Raw genomic sequence first — 15,419 nt, 5'->3', positions numbered from 1 at the left:
TGAGTTCCCTGAGTATTGACCCCGCCGCTGTGTGTTAATTGGTGGTAGGAGATTTGGCACATATACGAAGGTGTGTAGTTTTTTGACTTGGGTTTGCGTGCACGCACTGCCACTGAGCCACGTGAGCCTGAGTCAGTTCATTTTGAGTTTTTCCCTCATCTGTTAGATGGGGACATTCGTATCTGCTTTGTTGAATTGTGAGAATTAGAAATTATGTAAAGTGTTTACCACAGTGGCTATGTCAAGAGGGCTCATAAATTTTAGGTGCTGTATTGGGTGAAGCCATCATTTGAGTCTTTGGCAATTACTAAGAAACAGGAAAATAAGAAAAGCTGGTTTTATGATGAAAGATATTTGAGGAGGTTCCATAGTTCCTATACGCATAATTAAGCATCACCAGAGTAAGAACTGTTACACAGTCATCCTTAACCAACGTTAAGCCACAGAATTATTTGTTACTTCATATATGTTTGGGCTTAAGGTGATCCAATACTTATACACATGTTGTCTCCAACAGCCAACTGAGAGATGACACAAAAGAGTAGACAGGTGATAAATGTCTTCTTTGTTACTGATGAAGCGAAGTTCTCCATGAACTTTAGGGCTGTGGGAAAATCCATGTCATGATACTGTGTCCCAGAATTAGAGACTCACGCTGTCCCATGTAGCTCTGGGCCACAGTGAGCCTTCCCTTGAGAGGACCTGCCCCTTCATGCACAGGGCTGTCCTGCCATGGAGCTGAGCATGCCGGGTGCTTCTGAAGGGTGGCCAACACTAGAGGGAAAGGAAGGGTTACAAATGCCCTGCTTGTCTCCCCGGACTCACACCTCACTCTGTTAGTGTGAGGAGGGCTACATGTGGGCCAGGGGCCAGGGATGTGAAGGGAGAAGCGCACTCCATGGCCCAGAGGAGTGGTTAGGAGGCATCACCTCCCTCGGTTTAAACAGGTGGTGAGATGGAAGAGAAGGGTGCTCCCCAAGAGTTTATAAAAGTAGAAATAAGGATTTTCTTTGGGAATTAGACTAGCCAGGAAACACATAAGAAGATTAGAAGGGAGACTTGTAAATCACTTTGATATTAAGTTGACATTTGTTGAGCACCAAAAATGTGCTACATTCTTTTCTGGGAGTTTTACAGAAATGAATCCTTCAATCTTCTCAACAAGCGAGTAAGTAAGGTTTGATTGTTATCCCAGGTTTACAGTGTTTAAATTGAGGGATGCAGAACTTGAGTAAGTTGTCCAAAATCACAAACTAGCAAGTGGCAGAGCTGGTATTGAAACCCTGGCTGTCTGGTTTTGAGGCTCCCAGAGATGGGCTTTGGGTGTTTAGCGTTATCTGCATCCCAGAATCTCTGTACCTCTGTGCATCAGTTAGCCCAGAAAGGACAGGGAAAGGAGAGTTACACAGGTGCTCATAGTCGTGTCTCGGCCACTATCCACGGAGAGTGCACCGTGATTGGCGTTAATTGTTTTCCAGGCAGTATATCTGTTCTTATAACAGAAATTTAGTCCATTGAGTTTTTCTTGAATCCCTTACTGCTCTGTTTCTGTCCACGCTTGCCATGTAACTGCCTGCCCGTGATTGGGCCGTGGAGGAGAAACTGTACTCATGATTGAACTCTGATATTTCAGTCTGGTTCATAGTTTCACATCTTCTGTTACATTAATAAGGTAAGTTTCTGGTTTCCTTTCATCAGTGTGTCATGAGTTTGGTTAATGGGAAACCAGTCCACGGGAGCCCAGGGGTGCTGATGGTATAATTTCTGAGCACTTTGTGGCACTTCTACCCATGGCTGGAGGATGTCCGCCTTCCGCACTGATTTCCCCCAACAGCAGGGTCCTCTCCCACCCCCGGATGTGAAGCTAGGAGCTCTCTGATTTAAGCAGTCAGAGGCCAAGTCCACCAATTAGAAAATTATGAAGTACCTGGAAGTGGGTTTAATAGAATAAAAGGTCTTCCAGGTAGTCCGATGGGCTGTTCGATTCCATTTGGTGAAAAACTGTCCAGTGTCTGTGGTTGAGCTGCTTCTTTGCTGTTGAAAATTCTGGAGTAGATGAAGGGATTTTAAAAAGCAGAAAGGAGTGATTTCAGGTGGTACATCCACACCGGTGAGAAGTGATGGATGACCGCCTTTGTGAGGCATAGACAGAGTCTTACAAACTTCATAAAATAACTTTAAAAGCTCTTCCATCTGAGTGCACTTCACATGGGGTCTAGTTCATCACTGGTCACACTGAGAAGGCAAATAATTGATGATGGCAGAAAGGACACGGAGGCATCAAAAAGTTCTCAGTCATTTTCCCTTTTTAAATGATTCAGCACAGTGTAATATATTTGAGCTGATTTTTCACTGGACAATTTTTAGCGTTTTCTGGGGCTCCCCAGTGCCCCAAACTTCCGTGCAGCTGGGTGTCCCCTCAGTGCAGCTCTGTCAGCGCTTGCCCTGGGCTGACACGGTGTCACGGGGAGCAGGACAGTCAGTGTCCCCGGCTCCTCCGAGCTCCGTCCCCTCATCCGCAGCGCCGGGTTTCTCATCCATGTCTTCTTAGTAGGGTTGCTGAGAATCACACGTGATGGTGGTCAGGTGTGATTTGTGGTTGTCTCTGTGATTGGCGTATAGTCAATATTTGATAGAAACACTTTTTTTAGTATAATTGTAGCACCTAGATTGCAGTGGTTTTTAGTCTCCATTTTTTAATAACTTTATTCTTATTTTTATATATGCACTTGTTTTTATTTATTTTTTTCGAGGTACTGGGGACTGAAGCCAGGACATTGTGCATGCTAAGCAGGTGCTCTACAACTGAGTAATACACACCTTCCTTGTCTGCACTTGAAAATAAATATTGCTATACACAAAATAGCTCTTAAACACCATCATGGGACCTAGTCTCTGTATAGACAATTGAAAACGTATGCTATTTCAATAAGAATAAATGTTGTTGAGACATAAATTTCTGAATCTGTTAATGTGCTTAAAAACGATCATAGGTAGCGATAAACACGAATCTTTGATCCAGTAATTCTAAGGGTCTGTTTTTTCATCAAGGGAAATTACATTCTACAGAGAAGGCTAATTGGGTCTCTTTGGTATTTGGATGGTGTAGCAGATGATCAAGGCTTTCAAAAGGTGACAGTTTTGTATTTTAAACTAACTAAAAAGTTATCTTCTAGAACTTGTATGTACTAAGCTTGTGAAGTGCCCAGTAATCCAGGGGTAAGTGTCTGTCTGTGTGAATGTTTGTGTGTGTGATTTCAGGAAGGTAGAAATAAGTTCCATATAGACTTCGGATACCTTTCTCCTCCAGTTTGAGGTGTAGGCATATATTTACACAAATAAATTGATATTCTTTTGTCATTTGGCATATTGGTGGGAATAAGAGGTTCTCATACTTGATTCAGAAGGGTTGGGGAGCATGAGCTTAGATAATGGGAGGAGAAAAAGGCAAGGAGGCAATTCACACTTTGTGCAGGATACGAGAAACAGTAGCTTTTCTTTTCTTTTTTCTTCTAAAGCAAACTGGCACTGAATTGTAACCAACTATTACTCAGAATTGCTTTTCTGATCAGATACAAGTGCCTCAGATTTTTCAAGGCAATATGAATGATGAAATGTGTTTAAGCAGTTATCTTTAAAAGTAGTTTTATTTTTCAAGTAAAAGGCTATTGCCTGTTCTTTCTTCCAGCGGTACAAGAAATTCTCATTGATCTATGTACATGATCTATGTGCTTAGTTTCTATGGCTTTTTCTTTTAAGGGCTTGTTTTATTGTGGTTTGAATGAATGTTTAAAATTTCTGGATGTTGATCTTTAGAACATGCTGATTTATCAGAACTGTTAAAAACCTGATTTTTGTTTGGTCCTTGTTTGTTGGGGCAACCTATTGATTTCTGTTGTCGGTTAAAGAGGGAAATTCTTCCTCTAGCCTGCAGATCATTAAGTGAATGGTTAGCAGTGTGCCTTTAATATTATTTGAATGCATTGATCATGTTTGTCCAGTGAATTTTGAATTGACTCATTGTAATGACTTTGCTTTGGTTCTGTGGCTTTTGCTCCTCTGCACAAGAATTTGAATTCTCTGTTGCATTTTGTATACGTGTTCTTCACAGGGGAAGAAATTTTGTATTTTTTACAGAGGTGGGTTTTCCTATCCCCTCTGAATGCCTTCTGTAATTGATAAAATGAAAGTCTGTTATTGCAGTGCATAATTATTTCATAAACTATGCTTTGGCATAATCAGAAACAATGACAAAGAATGATAAAAAAAAATACGAAAACCTTCCTTCCTTTGAAGAATAGAAATCAGGTGGTCAGGCTCCCGAATGCTTTGTGCCTGACACACTTACTCTCATGTCATTGTGTATCATGATTCGGAGATGGAATTGCTTCAGGTTTATAAATTTTTTTTTAAAATTTGTGTTGAATTCTTTCTCCAGGCTGATGTTTCCTGCTGGGTTTGTGGAAAGAGTGGAAGGGAAACAAATGCTTTGTTTTGTTTTCAGGAGGCCTGAGTTGATGAGAAAAGTGTTGATGTTGGGCTGAGGAAAAGAGTGACACTCCCTCTCCTCCCGGCTGAAATTGATAAACAAGGAAATCAATTAAGTTTATCGGTATTTGACTAATAAAAGTTAGCGAGCCCAAGTTGCCTAGATATGCCCAATGGAAATTACTGAATTCACCTGCAGAATTAGGTGCTTTATCAAGTAGAAACTGCTTAGAGCAATCAGAAAAATCAGTAATATGATGAGATAAAAAGGGATTATAATAACTTTTATTTCTGAAACTTTTCTATGGTATGTTTTGTAGAGCTAATATTAAGTTTCAAGCACCAGGAGTTAAGAGTGTGGGTGGTTCTGTAGGATCGTTATTCACTGATGTGTCTAGACCCTGCTAGAGTGGCTGCAGCTGGCAGGAAAAGAACGACAGCCAGGATTTGTCATCCTAGAGTGTCCTCCATAATGATTACATGTGGGAGCCCATGATTGGGTTAACAAATTGTAACACACCCCAGCCACCTGTGAACTTTAAGAAGAAAAAAATATGCTTAGAAACTGCTTTGCAAGCAAGTGCCTGTGCATCCTCACTCCAGTCTCCTTGTCTTAAAAAGCAGAGACAATGTTTGCTTGCATAGTTGAGGTTTTAGTTAGCACTCTGCTTGTTGCAAAGCAAGGACCGAGGCCCTCAGCTATAAACGCTGGGCTTGTGTGCTGTTAGAAAGTCTGTTATCCGCAAAACAAGGACCAGGCTGGTCTGGTGGTCTGCTTTGTAATTCACATATCTAAAAATTTATCTTGTTCCCCTCACCCCATTACTTCCTTAAAATTAAACAAATCCTTTTTAGTCATTGTGTATTCTACAATCTCTGCCTCACCCTGTCTTTCCCGGAGTTCCTCCTTACTATCACACAACTGTTACTGAATTTTTCCTTTGATTATACACAATAAATATGGGAGCATTTGAGAGGCTCTTGGAGTTGGCTCCCTACTCCCTCTCGATTTCTTGACTTTTTCCACAGAGTCTTGAATAATCATTCTGTATCGGTAAGACTTCTGCCAGCCAGAACCCACAGTTCCTGGTGAGAACGATGCAGGCTTTATTTCTCCTACCAGATGGAGAGAGAGAAGAGAATTGAGATCTGCTCCCTCGTGGTCCCTTCTTGCCCCAGGGCCACTGCAGTCCACCTGCAGCATTCTGGCCTCTGCTCAGAGGGCCTCTGTCCCAGGACTGACTGCAGCCTTTTCTTCCCTTGTCAACATTTGCTGTGCCTTTCAGAAGTTGGTCTCTTCTCTGCAATACAACACTGGCAGATTTGATGGTGGTCAGCGTGCTTGTGGGTAGTCCTTTGGGGACTCCCAGGAGCCATGCTGATTCTCCTGAGTTTCACAATCGGGGTTACAGAACAGTCGAGCACCGTAGGAAGCCCATTCACGTGAGGTCAACACAGCATTGCATCACTTTCATTTTATTTTTAAATTTTCAGTGGAGAAACTATTTGTAGCAAATTGTTCCAGATTTTCGGCCACCTACTTTCCTCACCACGATTTCCTTGTTGGCTCTGGTACTTGTTTTATGAACCAAGTTTCTTCTCTGTTCTTTTGTAGCTGCTGGGCTTGCCCAATACTTGATCTGCATTTGAAGCAGAATGTTTCTTCGTGATGTCAAACTGATTTTCGTATTTCTGAATATTTCATGTACACTCAACAACTATTTCAAGTGAAATGCTCTCGTCCAATTCTGGTTATCTCACATTTGCTGATCTCCTGCTATCATGCTGAAGACATTTTCTTCTTCCTATAACAAAAGTTAGCAATTTGCATTTACTATGGAAGGTACTGGCCCGAGGTGCTTTTTTTCTTAACAGTTTTAATACACCCATTAAAATGTACAGCGGTTTTTACTCTATGCCCAGAATTGTGCATCGCAGTCAATATTAGAACATTTTCATCTCCCCAACAGGAAGCCCTGTACGCATAAGCAGTCATTCCCATCTTCCCCATCCTCCCCCAGCCCCAAGGAGCCACTCTTCTCTCTCTGTGGGTTTGCCTGTGCTGGACATTTCATGTAAATCGAGTCACTTCTTGTAAGTGGAGCCGTCTATTGTGACTGACTTCTTTCACACTGAGTAACGTTTTCAATGTTTGTCCAGGTTGTGGCCTGGGTCAGTGCTCTATGCTTTGCTATTGCTGAATACTATTCCACTGATGGCTGGGCTCCACTGTTTACCCATTCATCACGTGATAGGCATTTGGGTTGTTGCTACTTTTTGGCTGTGATGAGTAGTGTTGCCGTTAACATTCCTTTAGGAGTTTTTATGTGGACATTTGTTTTCAGTTCTCTTACGTGTGTGCCCAGACAGCAGAATTCTGGTTCATTCAGAAACCAAATGTTCAACTCTCTGAAGACCTGCCGGGCTGTTTTCCAAAGTGGCCACACTGTGTTACATCCTCACCATCAAGGGCTGCGTGCTCTGCTTCCTCTGTGTCCTCATTAGTGCTTGTTATTCTTTTTTTTATTATAACCTATTGTAGTGAGTGTGAAGCAGTTTCTCCTAGTGGTTTTGACTTCATTTCCTTTACAGCTAATGATATTGAATATCATTTCATTGTGCATATTGGACATTTGTATATTTTCCTTGAAAAATACCTTTTCAGATCCTTTATTCACCTTTCAATTGAGTTGCTTTTTTAGTGTTGAGATGTAGGAGTTTTTTTTTTTTTTTTTAAATTTGGATATACAAATTCCTAATCAGATAAATGATTTGAAAAAATTTTCTCCTGTGTGTTGTTTTTTCACTTTCTGGATGGTGCCCTTTGAAGCAAAGTTCTAAATTTTGATGAAATCCAATTTATCTCTGTTTTCTTTGTTCCTTGTGCTTTTGGGGTATTACTTAAAATCTGAATTATTTTATTTAAACTTGTATATGTAAAATGACTTAATTCATAGGACCGTTCTAGGAGATGGGTGTGGTTGTTGTCCCCAGTCTATGGATAGGAGACTGAGATGCAGAAAATTTCACTGAAATATCAATGTCACAGCTACCCAGTGCTGTGGGAGTTCAGACCCTCATGTTTGTCCCCAGCAACTGTACTCTTCACCACCATGCTCTACTACTGCCTGGAATCGTTAATGAAAACGTCTTTCCTTTTTTGATTTCTTGTTAGTTTGTTTTCTCATTGGGAACCTCATCTCCTCATTTTCCTTTCAGAAACCAGTGTAGGTTTATTTTAGGTCTCATGTAGGCAGAAGCATTGCTATCAGTTAACTTCTTTATTACTCACTCTCCAGTGATGATTGTTGCTAGTTGACCTAATCAAGTCATGCTTAAGTCTTTCCTGCTCATGACACTAAAAACAGTCATGACTTACAGAATGCTCAAAGAAGGAAGTATTTGATTGATTTTATTTTGCTACCCAATGAAACCAATCAAATAAAAACCCTGGTGTTGACACAGATTATAAGCCCTCCAGAATAGGGTCACTGATTCCTTGTGTTTCATTGGTTTGGTCACAGTGTCTGGATAGTGCCTTTCAGTCCAGCAGTTTTGTGAGGATACGGTGCTCGTGTATCATTGTAAGGACAGAATTTTGACAATAGACTGTGTTGTTTATTTTATAAGGGAATAGATAATATAGAAATACTGCTCAGATCTATTTTAAAATTAAGCTTGGAATTTTGAGAAGAATTCAAGGAACCATACAAAGATCTTTTTCACTAATTTTAGATCTAACTTAGACATTTTGTGGTTATATAGCAGAATAACTTATCAAGTAGATTTGACAAGAGGAGTGATGTATTGATTATTTGTTTTACTTGAAATATTCCAACTGGGATAAATTAATCAGTGCCTATAAATGAACAAATATGTTTGTATTTCTATGCAACATGAGAGCAGGCTTCATATATTTCTATATAATATATATGATTGTGTGTTTTAATCTGTCTGACAGTGATTTTATTGTTTTTCAACAATGTTGTAACTTTAGAATTCTCCTAAGAAATTCACTCCCCTAATACAGCAGTTTGTACTGTGTATCCTGTCTTATGCATGGGATTCCACTGTCCCCTCAGTGAGGAATTTCCTCTCCTATTGAGTTAGTAGCAGAGTTAAAGGAGCTGTGATTTCTAGGCCTTTGCTCTCCATGTGTTTGCAGTTGGCTGACAATGAGGATTTTGCCTTTCTTGAGATTTCATTGTTCAATTAGAATTTTTGAAAATAACTATTAGTATGTTTCACCGGTCTCCCTAGAAACTTGATGTGTTTGTGCTTTTCAGTTTTCAAATTATGAAAATTGTATATGCACACTTGTTTTTAAGTACTCCTTTTTCACTAGATATTTATTTACCTCTTTATAGTTAAAATAATTTTTTCCCAATGAATGAATTGGTGTGTATGTTTTAAAATATAGTTTACTTTTTATTTTTCTTATTCTAAAAGGTATATTCATGGTACAGAATTTAGAAAATAAGGATAAACTCAGTAATAACTTAAAAATGGCCTCTAATCTCACCTGGAGATACAGTTGTTAGGTTTGAAATTGAGAATTACAAGTCCTCTCACGTTGTTCTTCTTTTTCAAGTATGTTTTGGTTACTGAGACCCTCGAATTCCCATATGAATTGTAGCAGCAGCTAGTCAGTTACTGCAGAGGAGCCCGCTGGGATTGTGATCGAGACCACGTTGAGTATACGGATCGCTCTGGGGAGCACTGCCATCCCAAGAGCGCTGTCACCTGATCCAGGAATCTGCGTGGTGTGTCTGTCCAGGTATTTAGGTCTTCTTTAATTTTGTTTCAAAAATGCGTAGAGTTTACATAGTATTATTTTACTTTATTTTTTTTGCCTTTATACTGAGTACAAGTGTGCAAGGTACCGAGATCAGAATTGTATTATTGCCCCACCACTTGCTGCCACCATGGACGCTGCAGTCTTTCTTTGCCCTCTGTAAAATCTTGCACAAAATAGGACGTCAGTAACTCTCTCTTGAATGAATGATTATATGATTGTTGGATGATGCTTGAGAGTCCTTGTGTTAATGTCTTTTTCCCAAAATTTCCCCTCTTCTTATCTATGCCCCTTCTCTTCCTTTCCTCCAGCCTGGGTTTCAGCCTGCCTGTGGCATTGATTTTCCCTGTCTGTGGACTCTTCCTTTCACTAGTTCACGATAATGTTACATGTGGGCTGTGGAAACATTTTAGATGTCAAGAAAGAGCAAATACATTGCATGCTAGTATTTTTAGACTGTCGTATTCTTTTATCGAATGTAATTAAATAAAGCTGACCCCCTGAGCCCTCCCCTGAGCTCTTTTTACCTTCCTACAGGTGATACTGCTCTGGTTGCTGCATGTGCCTTTCCCCAGCCTTCGTTTTCTAGTTGAGTAAGTCACCATCACTGGAGCCCTCTCTTTAAAATGAAGATAATATTTGCTCCTTCTCCAAGGTTGGGGACTTGGATGAGATGAGGTAACAGATAAAGAATGGAGCCCAAACTCATTCTGACACGTGCTCTTTCCGTTCTTTCTCCAGGGGAAAAGAATACAGTTTAAAAATATAAAGATTGTGAGCTAATGAGATAGACAAAACAACCGAACATTTATTACATATCCTTTCATGCCAGAAACAAATGTATTATACACACAAAAAGGACATAATGTACGGTAGTACTGTGATTACAAACGTGGGTCCGAGTTCTAGTCCTGCTCTGAATTGACCAGTCCTTTGAGATGGAGAACTGGTATGTCGGCTTAGCCTCTCACGGACTTGTTTTCTGTCCTGCAGAGACAGGGCTCGCTAGGCGTCCCCCCCCCCCGTAGAGGTGCTGTGGGGGATAAATAACGCGCTTTGGCAGCCTGAGCACACCTGCTCGTTCCTCGAAAGTGCAGGATAGCATAGCTTTTGTGGTGACGGCTTTGTGACCACCCCGTGTTGACTCTCTGCTCCAAAGGGATGCCTTGTGGTTTGGAGATGGGATTCTCACTTCTGTGAATACCCAATGATTGTGTTATTGGGCCCTGCTGATTTTAATCTATTCATTATAAAGTACATATTGTAGATATATTTTTCAACCATGCATGCTATTTTTCTTTTATTATTTATAATTCTACCCTCTCATCTCTTGGTGTGACTTTTCATGGAATTCAGGAAACAGTCCTAAGCTACCTGCCTCTTCACAATTCTCCGTGGTGGTTTCCTTCCCTGACTAGAAGAGGGTTTTGCATAGGAAATTTTCTTTGTTCCCCTTTTCTTTCTTCTTTCTGTTGACCTTTCCTTCAGTCCATTTACTTACCCCCTGATTCTTCTGACTTGTTCCAAAACGCATTTCAGGCAGCTTACAGAAAAACAGATAACAAAATAAACAGGTGAGAAAATGGGGCCAAGTTCAGACAGTGAGGCTAAGAGGAGACCCTGTGTGAGGGTTGCAGGCATGAGACACACGCCTCTACCCTGTGACTTATAAGATCGACAGCAGCAGTGTGCCTCAGGCTTCTAGCAGACACAGGGAAACAGGGTTTGTGGGAGATGCTCACTGGCTGTGAAATTAATAAGTGGCTGAGGAGAAGCCCAGCCTTTCCATCTACTAAGGCTTAGGAAAATATTTTGAGTGTGTTCCAATACTATAGTATTGTATCTTTTCTTTTGTGAGAGTTCTATGTATAGTTGGTTACATTCTATACCTGGAAATTTCTCCAAAACTGCTTCCCACGTGAGTCCCATGGCTCGGGAATGGGGTGGTTCTGCTCATTGACGGGTGTTCGCCAGAAGCAGAAAATGACAGCCTCCAAGGAGCCTGGGATTTGTCATTTATGTTTTGTCAGTTCTGTAGATTTCAGAAAATGCTTTCACCATTTCTCTCCATCTGAGGAGGCAGCATGCTCTCTTACCAGCATCAGGAGCACAGGGCCACGGGATGGTGGGGGCTGACTGCACTGCCGTCAAGACAGCTGAGCTAGTCACTGCAGGCGTGGTGGTTTTACATAGTGCATTTCATGTTCTTTAATGGGTTTCAACAGATAGTTAATTAACTGAGTTAATTAACATTTAATAAATATGATGCTTTGTTGAAAAGACAGTTATAGGCAGAATATAAGTTGTGGACACTTTAAAAACAGTTTCATTACTGAAATTTCAGTAGGGAAGATTCTTTATCTTATTTAAGCCTCTCTTTTAAAGTAACAAAGAAACAAGACAGAAAAAGCAGAGGATGATTTCTGTTCTTCCTCTCGGCTTGCAGGTGCCCTCACCTCCAGTGGCATCCATCCAGACACCAGCACTGACACTGGCCGTGCTTAGAACTGCCTGAGCCCTGAAGACACAACTGACAACTAGAAGGGGGCCACGCCCTGTTACAGCAGGTGCTCTCACTTTGTGGGTCCTTATATAACTGCGTGGTGTTATTCAGGATCGCCCGTTCTACATTGTGTGACGCTGCTGTGGTGTCTCCTAGTTATTTGTTTCGGTAAGTACTCGTGCATGTTTATCAATGTGTTTTACTAGACATCTAAAAATACTTTTTTCAGATGGAAAATAATGTGTATTTAATATAAACGTCTGAAAAAAGGGGCAAAAGTGTGTATCCTGGTCCCACTACTCAGAGATAATAATTAACAGTTTAACATCTATTTTCTGTTCTTTTCATCAATGTGTAATACCTCTGTCATAAAAACCAGCGAGCTCTCTATGCCTGATTACTATGTGGAGACCTCCATTTTCCATTCGGCTTATTACACATTTTTCTACAATATTCTATCTCCCCTGGCATGATTTTTAATGACCAGTATAGCATTCTGTCTTGTAGAGGCATTGTCCATTTTACTTTGGACTTAAATAAACTTTTAAATTCCAAGTATACTTAACTGATATACTGAAAAGAGAACTGTGGTTGTACCAAAAGGCCCCTACATCCCTTCCCCTTTTTTCCTGAGAGTAAAAACTGCTGACAATGTGGAGTATATATTTCATGACTTTTATGCCTATGTCATATATATATACACATACATACAGACACGTATATGAGAAATCTATGTATATGTGTGTGTGTATATACTTTATTGAAAAATAAAGCCATACTATATGTTTTCTGAAGCTCGGTTTATTCACTCAGGTGTATATCATAAACGTCCTTCCAGTCCAGACACACCCGGTCCTTTCAGATAGAGGGGTCTCCTGATGTGCAGATTTGGTCTCTTGTGCAAGGACAACTTTGGTGGGAGAGTGCTGTGGACAAGGCCTTGGGCCACGCCAAAACGCCGGCCCCTTAGTGCCCACAGCTCGCCTTATTTGCCGCATCATTGTCTTGATGGTGGACACTTGAGTTTTCTCCAATTTCCACTGTCAGAAAGTATGTTTGACTGGCATCCTTCTCATACAAACATTCCTGTGATATTGTATGAGTATTCGTTTAGTTAAGGATTCTGAAAATTTAGTCCCTGGATATGACAATTACATACATCACAGGCTCCTTTCAAGTGACTCTAGAAATTCCTTCTCCAGTGGGGAATGAAAAGATGTAGAATAACTTATGTAACCAATTCTCTATTGCTGGATATGATTTCACTTCATCTTTTCTTCCCACCATTGTATACAGTGCTGTGTAAATGCTCTGATGAGTACATCTTTTTGAACTGATTTTTTTCTAAATGAAACGATTCCTAAAAGTGGAGTTGAGTCTGTTTGTACACACGTTTTTCAGAGTTTGCATATCCATTGACATGTCATCCTCCAAAAAGATCTCACACAGTTTTTTCTCCCACAGATGGACACTTGCTAGAATATCTTTGAAAAATATTTGGCAATATGATGAGCCAAAGTGCTTTTTCATTGTTTTAGTTTGCATTTGATGACCAGTGAAGTATTGAGTATTTTTCACTCATTAGCCATCTGACTTTTAAAAAGTGAATGATTCCTTTTGTCCTTTGCAAACATTTAAGTGAGGGAGCTTCTGGTTGTTTTGTGACAGCTCTTTGTATGTTATCAACATTAACCCCTTGTCTTCATCAACATGTATCACAGAGCTCTTTCTTGTCATTTCTTGCCTTTCATTTTGTTCCATAGATTTATTTTTGTTGTGGCCCAAACTAATCTTAAGATAGTAAATGTCTTCTTTTTGGTTTAATCCTTGATATTATTCTTAGAAATACGTTCTTATAATGGTATAAATCTCTTCTGTAGGTTTTTTTAATCTCTAAGATGGAGATGATAACAGTACTTGTCATAGTGAGGAGAAGTGGAATTGATATGAGCAAAGAGTTGTATTTGCTTTTATTAGTACTTTCTAATATTTACATCACTTTCTGTAAGTTTTCTTGTGGTCAATATGACTGGAATAGAATTTCTTTTTCCAGGTGATTCTCTGATTGTCCCAGGACAATTATTGAATTCATACTTTGCTCTTTGATTTGAAATTCCACCTGTAAAAAATACTTATGTACACTACAGTCTCTTTTTGAGCTCATGGTTTATTTCTGTCAATCTTACTTTCTTACTCCAGTGCTATATCTCATATATTGTAAAAATTTATTTAATATATGACAGTGTGATTTTTTTTTCATTCTTTCTTCCATCCCTAATTTTCTTGGCTAGTATTATGACTTTATTATTCCTGAAGAATTCTAAAATACTTTTTTCAAGTTAAAAAAAAAAGGATAAAGGTTAACATAGGATATTTTAGTAAGTTTTGAATTACCTTTAGGAGAACATACATCTTTACAAAACTGCTTTCCTCCATAAAATATGTTGATGTCTCTAAATTCACACCTCTTACTTTACCCCGCAGTACAGTCCTGTACTTTCTCCATGTATAACATGGACATTGTTTTTGCATTTATTCCAGAGTATTGTTGATGTTTTTGTTAATTTTGTAAGTGAGAATTTTTTGCTATTATATTTTGTAACTGTTAAAACTGACACCTAGGAAAGCAGAATCGGTTTGTAAATACTCACTTTGTAACATGTACTTTAAAATTGCAAATATTAAGTAATTGTTACAGAATCCTTTTTTTCTGTTTTTAAAAATTTGTTTCCAAGTTTCTCAAAATGGTCATAGGTAAGTAGTATAGGTGGGGAGACAGATGGAGAGAGGTAGTGGGGCTCATGTACAAACTGTGAGCAGTTTCATGGCTGCCTTTTCACTGGAAAAGCCACGGAAGTTCCCAGGTCAGACCAGGGGTGGTTTTGTATGCACTTGAAAGCCAGCTTTCCTGCATGTATGGTGAAGCCTGGTGGGCGAGGCTGGTAGATGATCAAGGTCGAATGGAGGTTATTGGCTGCAAAATGTGCTGTGTCTGAGAACTGGAGACCATCGCCATGGGAATTGCTTGGTGCTGGGAACAATGCAGGGGAGCTGGGGAGCCTGTGTGTTAAGGATTTTCGAGCCCTGGGAGTGGGAAGTTCAGACTCTGCATTCAGATCTGAGTTTGAATTCATCCTCTTTAGTTTACTGGTCCTCTGACTTTTGTCAAGTTATATACCCTCTTTCAATTCCTGTTTTCTTGTCTCTCAAAATATGAGAATTACAGCCTGCTGCTAGAGTGTTTGAGCAGGGTAAATAATTTGTGTCTATAAGATGCCACGTACATTCACAATCTCAGTGAGAAATGGGCTATCGCCTCTTCTTCTGCAAGTTAGTGCTTGACAAGACATGGGGGAAAGCCAGTCCCTAATTTGTGTGTGATGCAAGTAGGAACAAAATTAACGTCTTGCCTTTCCCTAGCAATATTCTTACTCCTTTGCTTCATTTAGCTCTTTCCTTTTTTCCTTTCCCCTTTCCCCTCCTCCACCAAAAGAGAATGAGACTCTCAGAACACTAGATTCAAATTACTTTAAATGTTGGCTCATCCCCATGAAATGACAGTGACATTAAAAAAAACCTGTACACATCCCAGACTTGATTGTATTAGATTTACACACACACACACACACACAA

At 39.9% G+C, this 15,419-nt stretch overlaps 1 long non-coding RNA gene across 1 annotated transcript; it reads left to right on the top strand.

The window, feature by feature from the left end:
* The first annotated feature begins 9,079 nt into the window (after window positions 1–9,079).
* On the top strand, window positions 9,080–11,880 carry LOC140688000 (uncharacterized). Its single transcript, XR_012062641.1, has 3 exons — window positions 9,080–9,265; window positions 9,821–9,876; window positions 11,730–11,880. It is a non-coding gene; the product is annotated as an uncharacterized lncRNA (long non-coding RNA).
* The last annotated feature ends 3,539 nt before the right edge of the window (window positions 11,881–15,419 follow it).

Source organism: Vicugna pacos, chromosome 21 (assembly GCF_048564905.1).
Source record: "Vicugna pacos chromosome 21, VicPac4, whole genome shotgun sequence".
Lineage (NCBI taxonomy): Eukaryota > Metazoa > Chordata > Mammalia > Artiodactyla > Camelidae > Vicugna > Vicugna pacos.
The sequence above is the reverse complement of the archived record's forward strand: the minus strand, read 5'-3'. Positions and strand labels throughout refer to the sequence as shown.